The sequence below is a fragment of the Felis catus genome, chromosome C1, assembly GCF_018350175.1.
Source record: "Felis catus isolate Fca126 chromosome C1, F.catus_Fca126_mat1.0, whole genome shotgun sequence".
Classification (NCBI taxonomy): Eukaryota; Metazoa; Chordata; class Mammalia; order Carnivora; family Felidae; genus Felis; species Felis catus.
The window spans coordinates 96,544,594-96,562,110 of record NC_058375.1 but is presented as its reverse complement, the minus strand read 5'-3'; the positions used below and the strand labels follow the sequence as shown (position 1 = coordinate 96,562,110).

Here is a 17,517-nt window from a genome sequence, read left to right as displayed (position 1 = left end):
TAAGTTCACAGGGACTCCTGTCACATGAAATTCAAAATAAAATTTTATCTTTTTGATCTAACAATAAACATTAATTTGTGTTAAAATTTAAAAAACAACAACTTTCTAGAATTTGCAAAATCATGCCTGCAAAATTGTGAGTAAGCTCAATGCAGCTGAACTGACCCTTCTTTCTGGCTGGGGCCCCATGCCATGTGTTTGAGTCTGTCCATTGGGCCCTAGTTACCATGATACAAGGGTGATTCCATTCACTCTGTGTGGGTTTTACTAGTGTGACTTGGCAAAGTCAAGCCAAGGTGGGGTTGGGGGGAGGAGGATCCCGTTTTTCAATTTCTTGGGAGGATAGAGGTGGCAAGGAGGAGTCAATTATCACATGTGTTTTTCAACCTTGGTGCTACTGTCAGGACGATTCTTTGCATGAGACTAACCTCGTCACTGCAAGATATTTATCATTTCTGATTTCCAGGCACTAAATGCTAATAGCACTCCTCAGTCATTGTGACAGCTCACCAAAAAAACCCTCCACAATCTCCCTAGGGGAGCAAGGTAAAAAAACGTGAAGAAGTGTTGTGACCTATGTGGTTGAATACAGGTGGAAAGAATGTTCTCTGAATGGTCTTGTCTTCCCCTATTCTTGTCTGAAATGAACACCCTTTTCTGCCCCTCCCTACTGAACTTGCTGACCCACGTTCTGCAGGACCTTCCTGGGCAAAAGCGTGCCCAGCTTTCCCCCCCCCCCCCCCGCTTCTCCCCTCAGTCCCCTCCCCATTAGCAACGGTATTGGCAATACCACTCATTTACCATTCTGTCGTGTGGTGTGACTCTTGTTATATCAGCACCTTTAATTTTAATTAAGTCTCAGGGTTTGTTACAGAACATTTCAGGGGCACCTGGGTGGCTCAGTCGGTTAAGCGTCCAACTTCAGCTCAGGTCATGATCTCATGGGTTTGTGAGTTCGAGCCCTGCGTCGGGCTCTGTGCTGACAGCTCAGAGCCTGGAGCCTCCTTCGGATTCTGTGTCTCCCTTTCTCTCTCTGCCCCTGCCCTGCTCACATTCTCCCTCTTTCCCTCTGTCTCTCTCTCCCTCAAAAATGAATAAACTTAAAAAGAACTAAAAAAAAAAAAAGAATATTTCGGAACCGGCACATGTATCTCTCTGACCAAATTATAAGCTCCCAGAGGGCAGAGCCCACGTTTCATGCCTCTTTCCTTGCGGGACGAGGGTTTAGGTGGAAGGTGACCCAGGCGGAAGCATCTGGCAAGCTACTTGGACTGCAGGACTGCAGGCTGAGGACAACAGGGAGCTTGGAGCTGCCCACAGGGATAGCTGACAATGTGGTAGAAGAAGGCATGTCATTGGCCCAAAGACACCGCTTGGAGGAATGACCACCTTCAAGGTGTGGGAGGAAAAATAAAGCCCATAAAAGGAAAAGCGTTGTGGGAGGTGACAGGAATGTTGCAGAGTCACAAAAGTCACCAGAGAAGGGACTGGTCATCAGTACCAGAGGAGGCAGGAGGAAAGCTACGAAGTTCACGGTGGCCTTCTGGCCCCTCACAGTGCAGTGGGGAGGGTGGGCCACGCTGTAAGGGCCCAGCAAGTGAAGAAACTAAGGCAGAGATGGCAGGCTTCTGGAAGGGAAGGGAAGGGAGGGCAACCACACGAAAGGACAACTTGGCACATGTGGACATTCCATAAACGTGTCCATTTATATAAATGTGTAATCGATCTGTGTGTTTATTTTTGTAACTGGGTCTGAATATTATAGGAAAGATAGAAACAGTGTTTGTGAGCGGAGTTGGAAGAACCATTTGCAGTGGAGGCTATGCAGATTGAGCCAGCTCTGGGAGGGAGAGCATGGGGTCCAGACAGCATGGGGGCCTCAGCCTTGGGAAGGAAAAGGACATTCCTGGGAAACAGGGATGACGACACGCAGGGAAGTTTATTTTAAAAGTGGGTACTTTAGGGGCGCCTGGGTGGCTCAGTCGGTTGAGCTTCCGACCTAGGCTCAGGTCATGATCTCACAGTTTGTGAGTTCGAGCCCCGTGTCAGGCTCTGTGCTAACAGCTCAGAGTCTGGAGCCTGTTTTGGATCCTCTGTCCGCCCCCATCTCTCTCTCTGCCCCTCCCCCGATCTCTCTCTCCCCATCTCTCTCTTTCTCAAAAATAAATAAACATTTTTAATGGGTATTTTGAAGTGAATGGGTTGTTTTCCTGGTAATTTTACCAAAAACATGAAGTAACTGACCCTTTCTTATTTATGCAGAGACATTTTGGTGAATCGCAGCAGCCCCTAAGCCTTACAGAATGCAGAATTTCTGTCATTGGATTTAAAATGCTTTTTCTTGGGGCGCCTGGGTGGCGCAGTCGGTTAAGCGTCCGACTTCAGCCAGGTCACGATCTTGCGGTCCGTGAGTTCGAGCCCCGCGTCAGGCTCTGGGCTGATGGCTCAGAGCCTGGAGCCTGGTTCCGATTCTGTGTCTCCCTCTCTCTCTGCCCCTCCCCCGTTCATGCTCTGTCTCTCTCTGTCCCAAAAATAAATAAACGTTGAAAAAAATAAAATAAAATAAAATAAAATGCTTTTTCTTAGTACATCATAGCTCTAGCTTGGATAGGTCATGTGAGGGCAAGCTCAGAAAAAGGAGGTAACATTACCAAAGTGTCCAGAAAACGAAAATGCTTCCTTCATTCCAAGCACGGAGGTCAGTAATAAAAAAGCCCTTATCATAGATTAATCCACAGCCTGAATGCAAAGGTTTGTTGGGGGAGCAGGCGGGGGGGGGGGGTGCGAAGCAACCCTAAACTATATGACATGCACTCTGCCTTTTTACGACCTTGGCAAAAACAAGCAGGAGACAAATCCCATTTACAAGGACAGCAAAAGCCCAGTCTCCTCTCTGACCCAGGCCCTCTCCATGCATCATAAATATTTCCATAGTCATAAATATCGCTGACGAGGAAGCAGAAGGCTCTTAATTGGCTTCAACTCATTTCATGGTGGAGGAAGCTAGGAAGAATGCACTGAATAAGAATAAGACAGGGTGAGAGATCTCCCAGGAGGAAACTAAAATCGATTCTTCCATCAACATGATGCTCTCTATGTGCACTGACTTCAGCTAGGAAAGAACCGGCTGTTGTGAGGGGTGCCTTCTCCTGCTGGCCCAGGGCCTTCCTGTCCCAGAGGTGCCAAACCCCTTCAGGTCGAGTTTTGTGGTGGTTAATGTTGCTGATGACAAGCTGGTCATAAGGAAAGAAGGAAGATAACTAGCATTTATTAAAAATTAATAGGAGGATAATGGATAAACAAATGGGGGTGTATTCATCCAATGGAATCCCATCCAGCAATAAAAAAGATGAACCACTAATCACACAACAGCATGGATGAGCTTACATAGAGTACAGACTATATGATTCCATGTATATGACTTTCTGTAATGGGTGATCAGGGCCGAGAAAAAAAAAAATAAATCCAAACAATGGTTCCTTCTATCAGTGGGTGAGGGATGAACTGGAAAAGGGTTTGAGGGAACTTTTGTAGGGATGGAAAAGTTCTGTATATGTCGACGGGGGTGGGGGTGGGGGGGAGCGGGCTGGATTACACAGGTGTTTGCATTTGTAAAAACTCAGTAAGTGTACAATTAAGATTCATGCATTTCATTACAATTAAATTCTACAGCAAATGAAAATTAAACAAATCTCGAACCCTACTTAATGATATGCATGCTGAAGTATTTAGGGGGAAGTGTCCTGATGTCTGCAATTTCCTGTGAAATGCATCACTAAAATAAAATAGATTCATGGCTGGATAGAGGGATAGAGAGATGGACTGATATGTGAAGAAGCAGTTTTAGATGTCAATGGTGGGATCTACGTGGTTAGTAGACAGCTGTTCGTTGTACAGTTCTTTCTACTTGGTTGCGTGTTTGAAATTTCTCACAACGAAATGGAAGAAATAAGGATGTTGCAATAAAAGACAAGAAAAGAAAACAAACATCTATGAGTACCTAGGTGTACCAAGTGCCTTAGGTACATTTCCCCAATCCCCATATGGGCTTGATTTTGCAGACCAGCAGGTTGACATTCAGAGAAACACAGCCTCAGGATGGAGGGATGTTTCTTCTTTCACAAGTGCCCTCCAGAGGTGGGATCTGGCACTTGTACTTTGGGTAGCAGACAGTCTCGTTCACAGCTGCTCCCCCTCAGCCTTCCTCTCAGCACTGGCTTCTGATTAACTTCACAAGCGAAGAGCCAGCTTCAACCACCAGCTAATCAATGACTCCACAACTATTAATTGAACACCTACTATGTGGAGGGGATTCCAAGAGCTGTAAAACACAGTCTCTGCCTTCAAGAAGCAACCAGAGTATTAAACCCAGCCTGGAGATCTGGCCCCTAGATGTGACTTGGGCATTAATTATCCGTGGGACCATGAGCAAGTTACACCAGCCCTCAAGCTTCCACCTCCTCATCTATGAAATCAGGGCTTGAACTAGACCATCTCTCAGGTTCCTGGCACCCCTCATGTTTCTGTGACTTTTGATCCGTCAGAATTTTGAGGGTCAATGGCTGGTCCAGGGAGTGTGTGCTAAAGGAACACTGAGGAGGAGAAGTCGCCTTGGACAGAGTGTCGCCTCATAGGAAGTGGGGTCTAAGTGTGCCTGGTGGATGGGGGGAGGAGATGGGGTTCCAGGTGGAAGAAATGCAAACACAGGGCCTAGAGGCAGGGGGACACATGGGGACAGTAAGGAGAAAGTGACTGGAGAGGGGGCTCCGTGTTCAGGCAGCGGAGATGACACTGAGAAAGACACTTTGACTTTAGCTTCTGAGAGAGAGGCAGCCTCCCGTGAGGAACATTAAGCACGGGAACTGTAGACGAGATGGTGTCTGAGGGAGATTCATCTAGTTATTTGCAGTCATGGAGGAAAACGGCAGTGCAAACGTTCACAAATGACAGATTATTAAAACAGTGTGGCAGACTCTGGAACATCCTCAATCTGTGGTTCCCCAGCTATGATCTTCGGAACGTTAGGTTTCCTGGGAAGGGCCTTAGGGACAGTAAGGGGGGGGGGGCGAGGGCAAGCGGAGGGAAGGCCGGGCCCAGCACCCTCTCTCATCCTGGCCTTGACCTCACCAGCACAACTTATATTGGATTGATACCTGGAAGCTCCAGATCAAATTTATTTTCAAACAAGAATTCAACAGACCTCAACTGAACCGTATCAACTCATTACAGAAATAAGTAGCCAAACAAACGTAGGGGCTGTTTGAGGAGAATTTGCTGGGCATGCGCCTCGCACTGCTACTTGAGATGATTGCACATTTTCACCAGTGAGATGCCAGCTCTGACAAAGGCGGGGAGTCTCAGGAAGAAGGCAGATTCGGAGGACGGCTGTGCCCGGGCCCCAGGAAGTTACTGAAATGGTCTCATTCTGGGCATCACCCAGATGCAATGGGCTTTCAGCTGTGAGGCCCTGCAGGGCTGCCTCTCGGTAGTCCTGACTTAATCCCCTCAGCAGGGTCTCCCCACCCCCACCCCCACTCGGTTCCCCTCCTGGTGGGCCCCACCATTGGGTGGGACAGAACCTCTCCCGAATCTTTGTTGTTTGTCGTCCTAAACAGATATTCAACAGCATCTCACCCCATAAAACTGAACCAGGAGAAAACAAAAGCCGCCAACTTGGAGAAGTTACACAGGTTCTAGATTCTTACAGATATCTTTTGGTTGAATCCCCTGGCTCCTGGCTCCTTCACAGGAGACAATAACTGATAAATTCTGCCCTCCACATTTATTCTTAAATAATCTCATTAACAGTCTCTTTTTACCGACCTGCTCCTAGATGCCCACAGGGCAGAGCATTTGCCCTCCCCTTACCTCAGGTGTCCCTCGCCCTCCGTTCCACATGGCAGGGCCACAGTTGGGCACTTCCTCATGGCTGTGCTCCCACCCGCAGTAGCTACTGCGTGCCTGACCTTCTGCGAGGCGTTCTGGTTATCTGTCACCGCCTAACAGATCACCCAACACTCAATGGCTCAAAAAAACCAGCCTCTATTATCTCGCATGGTTCCTGTTGGTTAGGAATCTGGGAAGGACTCAGCTGGGTAATTCCGGCCCAGGGTCAGTTTGCAGTCATGTGTTAGCAGGGACAGGAGGATCTACTTCCAAGGTGGCCCACTGACAGGACTGGCAAATTGTCGCTGGCTCTTGTTGGGGGGCCTGAGATCCTGTCCACGTGGGCTTCACCACATCGCTGCTTGAGAGTCCCCGTGGCATGGCAGCTGGCTTCTCTTGGAAGCCAAGAGGCCAAGCCAGGTGCTGTGATGACTTTAGGGCCTATCTTGAGGCTCATATATTATTACGCCTTCTACTTCATTTTACCGGTCACACAGGGCAAGCCCTGACTCGATGTGAAAGGAGGCGACACAAGAAGGCAAGGGTCTTTGGAGGCTGTCCCACCACACGACAGAAGGGTCAGAAGAAGAGGGATCCCTGTTTGAGCCATTAAGTAGTTTGCAACTTATTTGCAGGAAGAAAACTTACATACTTATACCTATAATACTAAAGGGATTAAAGAAAAGAAGAAGAAAAGAAGAGTAATAATGACAAGGCAGACAGCACACGTCCTGGAATGCAACCTCGGTATTGAGTGAGCAAGATCGATACAGACTCTGCCCTCTGGACGCTTGGAATCTACTGGGAATGACAGGTTTCACATGCGGAATTGCACTTGGAATAAAACCCTATCTCCTTAACCTTACCTTTCTCCATTCTTTTCTTCTACTACTCATCTCCTTTTTCACTGAGCTCCAACCACTTAACCTGTTCTCCATTCCTCCAACAGATTAAGCTCCTCCCTCCCTCGAGACTTTGCACTTGCTGTCCTCCCCCCCCCACCCGCCCCGCCTCGCCCCGACCCCGCCAACCCCGACTGCCCCCCAGGTCTTTGCACAACCAGCTCTTTCTCACCACCCAGGTCTCTGCGTTTAGTTGCCACCTGATCTTGTCCTCCACCTCCCCCAACTAGAATGCATGAGAACAGAGACTGTGAAACCTCCCTCACTGCTGTGTCTCCAGACAGACCAGGCCGGCACTCGTTCCATAATAAGTGACGAATATATACTACAGTGAGTGAAAGAAGTACCCCCTTTCGGACCATATTCTAAAACCGTATAAAATCCTCTCTTTAGGATATCGAAAGCTTAAGCTCCAGCCCTGTCACTTGGCCATCTCGTAATCCAAACCAAGGTGGGTCAATTGTCCCCGTGGTGGTGAGCAAACAGCATATGCCACGCCTGCCTTTTCCCCCGCTCCTGGTTTCAGCGGATCCGGCGCAGGCTAACCGTGTTATTTGTACTTCTCCTCCGGGACGGTCCTCAGTCTCTCACTGCCTTTGGTTGGCTTCCCCAAAGCGTCTCTCTCCTCCAGGGGAAGGGCAACTCCAGCCTTGTTTTGCTGCACTGGCACTCGGGGGTTCGGCTTTCCTGGGCAAGAAAAATATTGAAAACGGTTGTTCATTAACATCCCAGCTTTCCCGCTTTTCGGGAGAAACCACACGACAAACGGAGACCCCACACGTATTTATTTTGAAAATACGCTTTTTAATTTGAAAGCAAATGGACGCTGCTGGTCTGCAGGTCATTTCACCTGCTGTGGCGTGTGATTAGCGAGGCCTTTTCTCGCTGGGTGGTGGTGCCGGCTAATGGACTCACGCTCCCTCTGTATGTTTATCTTCAGTTAATTAAAATTTTGCCAAGTCTTCCTCGCAGCCCCTGTGCACAGCAAGGCTGAGCCTTGGCTTGTGGCACCGATCTGGGCTGGCAGGCTGGGAGGGGGGCGGTCATCCTATTAAATATTAATCTAAAAGGGCAATCGGGCCTGTGGGCTTCCACCCCTGAGGTTCTCTCACTGGGAAGGCACAGATCGATGCCAAAACCCAGTGCCTGTGACAACTCTCCCTGCCAGGCCTGAGTCAGCATCAGATGCAATTTTTCAGAACTGTTATTCGACAATAAATCTGAGCAGAATTCTGGGAGATCTCTCTTAAAAACTGGAATGAATTACACGCATATCCACCTTTGAAGGGGATGTTAGCCATCCTGCGAAACTGTGCCTTATAAATGATGAACAGGTCAATCTGCCAGATGAATTTTGAAGTTACGGGTCAGGTTAAGACTAGCACTTCAGATGTTAGTTTTGAAAATCTGCCTTTGCCAGGAAGGGGGGGGATAGGAAAGACTGAGCTGGCACTCAGCCTTCCATTGCCCTATTTTTGAAAATGCAGGAGCTGCTCCCCACAAGTTCACCTTCCCACCCCCATCCCTTCCTTCCATCACTGTTAGCTAGGTACTACCTACTGAATCACTTCAGCCAACACCTTTGCCAGGAAACTTGGAACAGCACCCTGTTGGGGTGCCTGGGTAGCTCAGTACGTTAAGAGTCTGACTTCAGCTCGGGTCACGATCTCACGGTTTGTGGGTTCGAGCCCCGCATTGGGCTCTGTGCCGACAGCTCGGAGCCTGGAGCCTGCTTCAGATTCTGTGTCTCCCTCTCTCTACCTTTCCCCCACTCACTCTCTGTCTTTCTCTCTCTCAAAAATAAATAAGCATTAAAAAAATTAAATAAGGAAGAGCACTCTGTTGTGGGTTCAATTGTGTCTCTCGAAACAGTAAGTTGAAGTCCTAATCCCCAAGACCTGTGAATGTGACCTTTGGGGGGCTCAGTCAGTCAAGAGTCTGACTTTGGCTCAGGTCATGATCTCAAGTTTCATGAGTTCGAGCCCTGAGTCAGACTCTAAGCTGACAGTGTAGAGCCTGCTTCAGATCCTCTGCCTCCCTCTCTCTCTGCTCCTCTCCTGCTCACATGCACATGTGCACACGCGCTTTCTTTCTCTCTCAAAAATAAATAAACATTAAAAAGAAGAAGAAGAAGAAGAAGAAGAAGAAGAAGAAGAAGAAGAAAGAAAATAGAATCTTTGCAGGTGTGATTACTTAAGGTAAGGTCATCCTAGCTTGGGTGGGCCTGATCCAATGATCGGTGTCTTTATAAGAAGAGATAACAGAGATACAGAGACACGCAGGGAGACCACCATGTGACATTAGAGGCAGAGGTTGAAGCGATGTGTCTACCAGCCGAGGGACGCCAAGGATTCCTGGCAACACCGGAAAGTAGGAAGAGGCAAGGAAGGATCCTCCCCCAGCAACTTCAGAGAGAGCATGGCCCTGGCAGTGCCTTGGTTTTTTTTTTACTTCCAGCCTCTAGAAATGCGAAGAGGAACGTGTGTTGCTTTAAGGCACCACGTCCGTGGTACTTCGCTGCAGCAGATCTAGGAAACTAATATACACTCTCCTCTGGGTCCTACTGCTGACCGTCTTCCCTGGCTTGCCTCTCTGCCAACCCCATGGATAGGCTTGCTCATTCTGATTCCCTTCCCTTCCCTTTATCTACAATGAAGTCCCAACTTGCTGGGAGGCTTAGGAAGTGGGACATCAGGCCAAGAAGAAAACCTTATCACGTCCCACATCTTGCAGATGAGTTTTGAAACATCTCAGTCTACGTTCTTGCCTGAGCAGAAGTCAACGTACATAATAAGATGGCTCTTTGATGATGGAGAATGTCACTCTGCCTCAGGGGTCATCACTCTAAATTCAGGTCTCCCTGGCTGGCATCACAGATACACAGAGAGCAAGACTTTGGCGTGAATTTGCACTGACCCCAGCATATACTCTGAAGACTATCTTTGTCTCTTCTGAAAATTGAATGTAACAACAACAGAACTAGGAATCAAGATTCTACAATATTCTGTTGTCTTGGGCAGGCATGTTGCACTTGAGGTCAGAAAGCTTGGACCTGAATTCCAGCTCTACCCATCCTCACAATGCATTTGCACAGTAAGTATTATCATCCCCCATTTGCATGTGGCAGGTTGGACAGAGGTCACCTCATCCCACCTGTGGAGAGACACAGTCAAGGAGAGGAACTTCTGCTCGGTCTTTGTTTTGCTGAGTGGGGCACACCAGCTGAGGGTAGAGATGAACTGCTCTGGATGACAGAAGGGGTTTAAAGAAGTCATAGAGGTGAAGGGAAGGAAAGAGAAAACCACTAGTAGGGAAGAGGAATTTGGGAGATCTGATGGAGAATTTGACTTAATTTTTATTGTGTGGTATGATCTGTATCTTCTCCCCCGTATCTGCCCAAAAAGATTTCTGGTTAATACATCATGGAATTGGATCTGGTTTGGGAGGTGGGCATCAGATAAGAAACAAAGACCACTCACAAGGATCCAATCATCCCAAGGCTGATTAGGAGCTGAAGCTCAGAAACATCGAGTGCCCTGCTCAGGATTACACAGCCTTAGGTTCTGAAGTCAGATCTGTCTGACTCCACACCTATGTTCCTCCCTCTAACATATGGGTTATTCTCATGGTGGACTTACCAAACTATTTCAGGCCTAGGAGGTAGTCCAGATTGAAAAATTATTTGTATAAATGCCGTGGCCAAAAAGCAATAATAACTTACTGATTGTAGTTTTCATATGGCTAGAGCTTTGCAGTCTGGAAAACTGCCTTCTGTTTACTGAGCATTTAATAAATGCCAAGCTCTTTTCATGCGCATGATGTGATCTAATCTTCTGAGTAGGTCTGAGAGGCAGACATTTTTATCCTCATTTTACAAATGAGGAAACATTAAAGAGTGGCTAGCCCAGGTCACTGTTGGGAAGCAGCAGACGCGTGACCTAAATGCCAACAATCATTTAGTTTATTTACTTTCTGAGTAGGTAAGACACACACATACTACGATGTTTAGCAAGGAAAGGGCCAGCAGTGAAAAGTATCTGTTTCTTCCTCCCCCTCAGTGGCCAGCCTCCCTTCCCTGGCACCCTCAGATCACCGTCTATGACCGGTGTCCTTCAAAGATATACTTGGTATTTACAAATATGACCATGTTCTTCTGATACCACAGTTGCCTCCCTCGGGGAAAAAGAACATTTGAAGTTAACCTGAGGAGACAGTGCCTTCCCTCAGCCTTCCTGGTAAGCTTCTGTTTAAACTTTTAGAGCTGAAGTACCGAAGGAGTAAATATCCTCTTTTTTTAATGTTTATTTATTTTTGAGAGAGACAGAGAGAGACAGAGTGTGACAGGCGGAGGGGCGGAGAGAGAAGGAGTCACAGTCCGAAGCAGGCTCCAGGCTCTGAGCTGTCAGCACAGAGCCCGACGCGGGGCTCGAACTCACAGACTGTGAGATCGTGACCTGAGCTGAAGTCGGACGCTTAACCGACTGAGCCACCCAGCGCCCCTGGAGTAAATATCTTTTTATGTTTTTCTGGGAGCTGGCGGGGGTTGGGGGTGTACTGAAAAGAGCATGGGGTCTGGAATCTCATGGCACTAAGTTCAAGTTCATACCCAGAGGTGACTTCACCTCTTGGAACCATTTCTGCATCTGAGAAATGGAGGCAAACCTCCCTACGTACCTGCTGTGAGGACAATCGAAGAGAAGAAAGTAAAACGCATCTGGCGCCCTCCTTCCTTCTCCCCCTGAAGGAGAGCCTACCATTTCCCTGGGCTTCCTTAAGAACACAGAGACAAGGAAAAAGCAAACTCCCCAAATCTACACACTGTTTAATGATCAGCTTTGACCTAATTCTACTTCAAAGCGTTTCCGTCTCCTTCCTACCTCCCACTACCTCCCACCCAGCTGCCAAGTATAGAGAACACATGAAAACTTAGGCCAAATGGGAACCTGGAATGTTAAAGCCTTTGAGAAAACAGCTGTTTGTTTGTTCATTTATTGCCCTGTTTTTGGCCCTGTCTTGTTTGATTACAAGGGCCTGTGGGGAAGAAGAATCCTTTGCACTTTCGTCTACGCGGTGCTCGTACACCCTTCGTTTCACTCCACAACAGTTCTTGTGAGAAAAAGCCAAACTGTGGTTCAGAGGTTAATGCTTTGGTAGGAGGCACAAGGCAGAAACGGGGCTAGAACCCAGGTCTTCCCTGTGATTTCCTCACCTTTCACTCTCTCCATATGTAATTGTTTCTGCCTCAGTTAGGGTGCCTTTGGCTGCCAGCAACAGACCATCCAAGTAACTCTCGCTCATGTACCTGGAAATCAGGCACATGGATAGTTCAGAATCAGCTTAGGACAGTGGCTTGGCACTCTTTCTCTGCTCCCCTCTTGCTTTCCCCGCCCCCCCCCCCCCCCCCCCCCCGTCCTCTGTGTATTGGCTTCATTTTCAGGCTGGCTTCCCTCATGCCAAAGTGATTTATTGCTCTCCAGACTCCACATCAACACATCACAATGTCCGGAGAAAAGAGTCTCCTCTTGTGTCCCTTTTATGAATAAAGAGGATCCTTTATAAGAAGTCCCAACAAACAACCCCCTTGTGCCTCATTTTCTCAAACTGGAACAAATCTTGTGGTAGGCATCTGTCATGCTTGCGGTCACCCTGGCTCTTTTGAACACTCATCCTTTGTTACGACAAGTTCAAAATTATAAGTTCCACCTCTCCAAGGTAGAAGCCAGATTTTGTTCTCCCTTTGTTAGGACAAGTTTGAAATTATAAGTCCCACCTCCCCAAAGTAGAAACTAGATGATTCTGCTCTCCCGCTACAGCCTGCCACACACACACACACACACACACACACACACACACACACACAGCAGAGGCATTTGTGGCTGCAGAGTAAAGTCAAGCTCCTGGCACAGATGCATCTAGAATAGTCTGTAGCGCCTTCATCCAGAGCTTGGTGTTGGTGGCACCTGTCAGCTGTGACCTGTGGAATGGTTTGGGCCAGTTTTCCCAGCAGCCTGGCTTTCCAGCTCTCCCTATGATCTTGTGAGCCACCCACTGTCCTTTCTATAAACTTTCCAAGTGCTGAATCACCCAGATGGGCTTCTGCTATTGCAGCTAAGAACCTGATTGATGCATATACCCGTTCCTGAGCACATGGCTGGGGCCAGCCCTGTGCCCTCTGCTGACCGGCTTACACCTGAGTTCCTGAGCCAATGGGTGGCAAGAGACTTGGGATTTCCCTTATGCCAGTCACGACTGGCTCTGAAGTTCAGGGTGCGGTCAGCTTCCCAGGGAGCACAGGAGGACATATGGGAAACCTAAATAAAAACTGGTGTAAGAAACGGGGGAATCGATGCTTTGTGGGCAGCCAACAACATTACCAAGCCCTGCTGTGTGAGAGGCTCTGTGCCTAACCACGTTCACCCTCAAGCAACTCTATCCCACCTTAAAGACGTGGAAACAGACCCGAGACATTAAGTAACAAGATGATAGAATTAAAAAGCTGGAATTCAAACGAGGCATGTTTGACTCCAAAGTCACTTACACGTTTATACACTGATGTTTCTGCCTCACAGTTCTGTGGATCATCTGTGGCTCTTTCGGGTTGGGCTCCAGGTACAGGTTGGGTTTGGGTTGACTCCATGAACCTCCTCATTTTTCTTGGACTGGTGGCTACTCAGCAGCTACCCAGATTCTCAAGGTGACAATGGAAAGTTCTAAAATTGGATTGTGCTGTTGGTTACACAACTCTATGAACTTCCTAAAACCCACTAAATTAGACACTTTTAAAAGGTTGCATTTTATGGTATGTGAGTTCCATCTCAATAAAACTTTTAATAATAACAAAAAAAAAAAAAAAAGAACCCTAAGCAAAGTACCTTCTAGTGTAGGTTGCCAGGGAGAGCGCCCTGGCTGCTCAGAGGAGCACCACCTGGAGCTCCGAGGATCTGGTTCAAGTCCCAGGTCTGTTTCTTGACCTCAGCTTCTTCGCTACTAATATAAAGAGGCTTATTAGATCAATGTTCCTCAAATTTTAGTCATTTGTGAACCCCCTTTATGATTTTTCTTCTATCATTGTGCCAGAGGAACAAGCATTTACCTATTTTTTAAAATTAACTCACCTTTTGGGGCACCTCGGTGGCTCAGTCGGTTGAGCATCCGATTTTGGTTCAGGTCATGATATCACGGTTTGTGGGTTCGAGCCCCGCGTCCGGCTCTGTGCTGATGGCTCAGAGCCTGGAGCCTGCTTCGGATTCTGTGTCTTCCTCTCTCCCCGCCTCTCCCCCGCTCATGCTCTCCCTCTCTCTCTCAAAAATAAATAAACAGTAGCAAAAATTTTTAAATAAAAATTTAAAAAAAACAAAATTCTTTTTAAAAACCTAACATCATTCTAAACAAAAATGTTCATACATCTTGAGTTTGCTATGCTACTTGTAGTTTCCCAAAACACATCAAAATCACTGATAGATTGCAAAATCAGAAATGTTCATCCACTCCCCATGTCACCAGTGTTGCCCCTACCATATGGGAACCCTGACCTAGGGTCGCTAAGGCTTGTCTACAAACTAGCCCATCAGGGAGAGGACAAGCTTCTGCCTTTGCTTGTCCCTCAACCAACATGGACATTTAATCATTGCTTCTTAGGACACAGCCTTGTCTGTGGCCTAACCTTGCTCTGGCTGTGGGGCTTTCTGGTCTCATAGAAGAGGAGGGCTGTCCCAAGGCTGACTCTGTTTAGTAACTCAACTTCCAGTCCCAAGAGGTACCAGCTGAGTCACTAAGCAGAGTCAACCTTGCTGGGGATGGTTATTGTTATTCAAATTTTACAGACAGGGAAGTTTCTCTCAGAGACATTAACATACCGGAAGAGGAAGAGGCAGAATTCAAAACCAGATCTTTTCTAAATTCCCATAGTTTTGTAACTGTATCCTACTAGGCCCTGGACCTGGACGTTTTTGGGGTGGATGCATTTGTAGTCTCCATGAAATCAGGCCGTGCACATAACTCCCACCTTTGCCTATGGGCGACCTCAGCATTGAGGAATGGGACACAAGTGTGGCTTCTAAGATAAAAATTGTATCCATTGGGAGCAACTGGGTCTCAGCAGATTAAGCGTCTGACTCTTGATTTCACCTCAGGTCATGATCTCACAGCGTGTGAGTTCAAGCCCCATATCATGGTGTGGAGCCTTCTTGGGATTCTCTTTCTCTCTCCCTCTCTGCCTCTCTCTCTCTCTTTCTCAAAAATAAAATAAATAAGCATTTAAAAAAATTGTATCCATTGAATTTCTAGTATTTCTATGTATCAGCCGCAAACAGTGACAATCTCCCCTGTACTTCTTCTTTCATTACACGCATCCCCCTTGTAGTTGCTAGTGCAAAATCTCTACTCCCGCTAGTCAGGGACCATGTCTTTCTCATTAATTGCTGTGTCTGCAACACTCAGCCCAGTATTTGGCACAGAGCAGGTTCCTAATAACTCTGAGTGTAATTCACTAATAGCCCCTGGCCTCCAAGATCCTCTAGCCCAGGGAGGTAGAATGGGGTAGGCGGACTCAAGCCCGCAGACAAGGGGCAGGACTGTGTCCAGGTGCCCGCACAGCAGGCAGGAAGACACTGGTAAGCCGTCGGCCATGTACCCCATACAATCGACATGTATCCCGCATCCTCTGGCCTGGAGCAGGCTGCTGCCACCACCTGAGTCCATCTGTGGAGATGGCTTCGATCTGTCCAGACAGGGGAGCAGAGCGAAGAGCAGTGATGCATTTATTCCATCCAACAAGTAACTATTGACAACCAGCCCCATGCACAGCCCCGTGCCAGGCACCACAGAGGAGACAAATGTAACTCAGGCCTGCAGTGAGCCCCACGCAGGGCTTCTGAGTACACAAACCAGCAGCCTCGGCCTGCCAATTCCTTGTGCAGTGTTCTTTCCACAAGAGCACCGCCTTCCAAAAGAGATGCCCTAGCTGCCAGAATCAGGAGCTTTCTTCTAGCAGTGTGCTCCAGGAGGCTGCAAGGGAGATTTCTGTATTCGCACAAAAGAAACAGGACTCCTCCCGCTTCAGGGAGCTTCAGTATCTAGATGAGATGCGGGGGTAAGAGGGATCTGCTCCCGGAGACCTGCCAGGCAGATGTGGGGTTCAGTGCCTGGGATGCTGGGAGAAAGGAAGCCACAGGCAGAGTGCGGGGGCGAGAACCAGGTGTGCAGGGGCACACAGAGCACTCTGTGTGGGGCATCAGTAACCTGGGGTTCTCTGGCCGGCCCTTGTCATGGGATGGGGCGCTGCTCCCCATGTAACAAGCCCAGCAGCTCCTTCTGCAGCCCCTGCCCCTCTTTGGACCCGCAATAACAATGGACATGAAGGCTTTCCGGGTTCCGCTTCCTGCCTTCAGAAATCGTTTCCTGTGAGGTCTGCGCTCTTTGGGCTACGTGAACACCAGCATGCGTCCCCTGGAATGCCTGCACTCCCTGACCTGTCAACATGTGTCGCTCTGGCTACAATCGCCCACCCTATCCTGAGGCATTTTCAGTTAAACAGGCAGATCAAGGACAGAGAACCAGGCTAAAGCGCTTTGCGGAAGCCCAAGGAGATGATATACACTAATGGCTGCTCTACCCAGGGTTTCTCAGCCTCAGCACTATTAACTTCTGCGCCAGACCATTCTTTGTTGTGGGGGCAGGCCTGTGCACTGGAGGATGTTTCGCAGGGTCCCTGGGCTCTACTCACTACATAATAGAAGCCACTCTCCAGTTGTGACAATCAAAAATGTCTCCAGGGGCACCCGAGTGGCTCAGTTGGTTAAGCGTCCCACTTTGGCTCAGGTCATGATCTCGCCATCTGTGAGTTCGAGCCCTGCGTCAGGCTCTGTGTTGACAGCTCAGAGCCTGGAGCCTGCTTCAGCTTCTGTGTCTTCCTCTCTCTCTGCCCTTCCTCCTCTCATGCTCTCTCTCTCTCAAAAATAAATAAACATTAAAAAAAAAAAATTTTTTTAATGTCTCCAGACATTTCCTATATTCCCTGGAGGTAAAAGTTATCCCTTGTTAAGAACCACTGGAGTAGTGGGGCACCTGGCTGGCTCAGTCGGTTAAGTGTCCAACTCTTGATTTCGGTTCAGGTCATGATCTCAGTTTTGAGTCCAAGTTCTACATCAGGCTCTTTGCAGTGTGGAGCCTGCTTGGGGTTCTCTCTCTCCCTCTCTCTTTGCCCCTTCCTCTCTCTCTCTCTCTCTCTCTCTCAAAATATATAAATAAACTTAAAAAAAAAAGGAACACTGGTGTACTGTCTTTGAGTTTGCATCCTGGCTCTACCATTTGTTAGCTATGTGAGCACAGCAAGTTATTTAACTAATCTGTGCCTCAGTTTTCCTATCTGTAAAGTGGGGATGATAATAATAATCACCTCATAAGATTGTTGTGTTGTTTTCTGCCCTGCTTATTTCTGGTAAACTATTTGAGGCAACTTAAAATAGAAGCACATACACTAACGGGAAATTAAAAAAAAAAAATTACAACACAAAGGTAAATAACTTTAATACTTGAAGAATTCAGACACATTTAGTGAACCACTAATTTCACCTAGATTAGAAAGACAGGAGATAAACACAAAAGTTTATAGGAGAAAATAGCTTAACATGGAAAAATGCCCAAGAAAGACATAAGAATTTACCAAAAACAACCTATCAAAAATGTCAGATTAGCAGATAAGAGGGCAATGAAACAGACACTCTCATAT

The 17,517-nt window shown here is 47.6% G+C and overlaps 1 long non-coding RNA gene across 1 annotated transcript; it reads right to left on the bottom strand.

Moving 5' to 3' along the window:
- Positions 1-6,934: 6,934 nt before the first annotated feature.
- Positions 6,935-13,967, bottom strand: LOC109502536. The gene is made up of 4 exons (XR_006582869.1): positions 13,661-13,967; positions 13,327-13,498; positions 11,998-12,090; positions 6,935-7,475 (listed from the first exon to the last, which is right to left on the bottom strand). It is a non-coding gene; the product is annotated as an uncharacterized LOC109502536 (long non-coding RNA).
- Between the last annotated feature and the right edge of the window lie 3,550 nt (positions 13,968-17,517).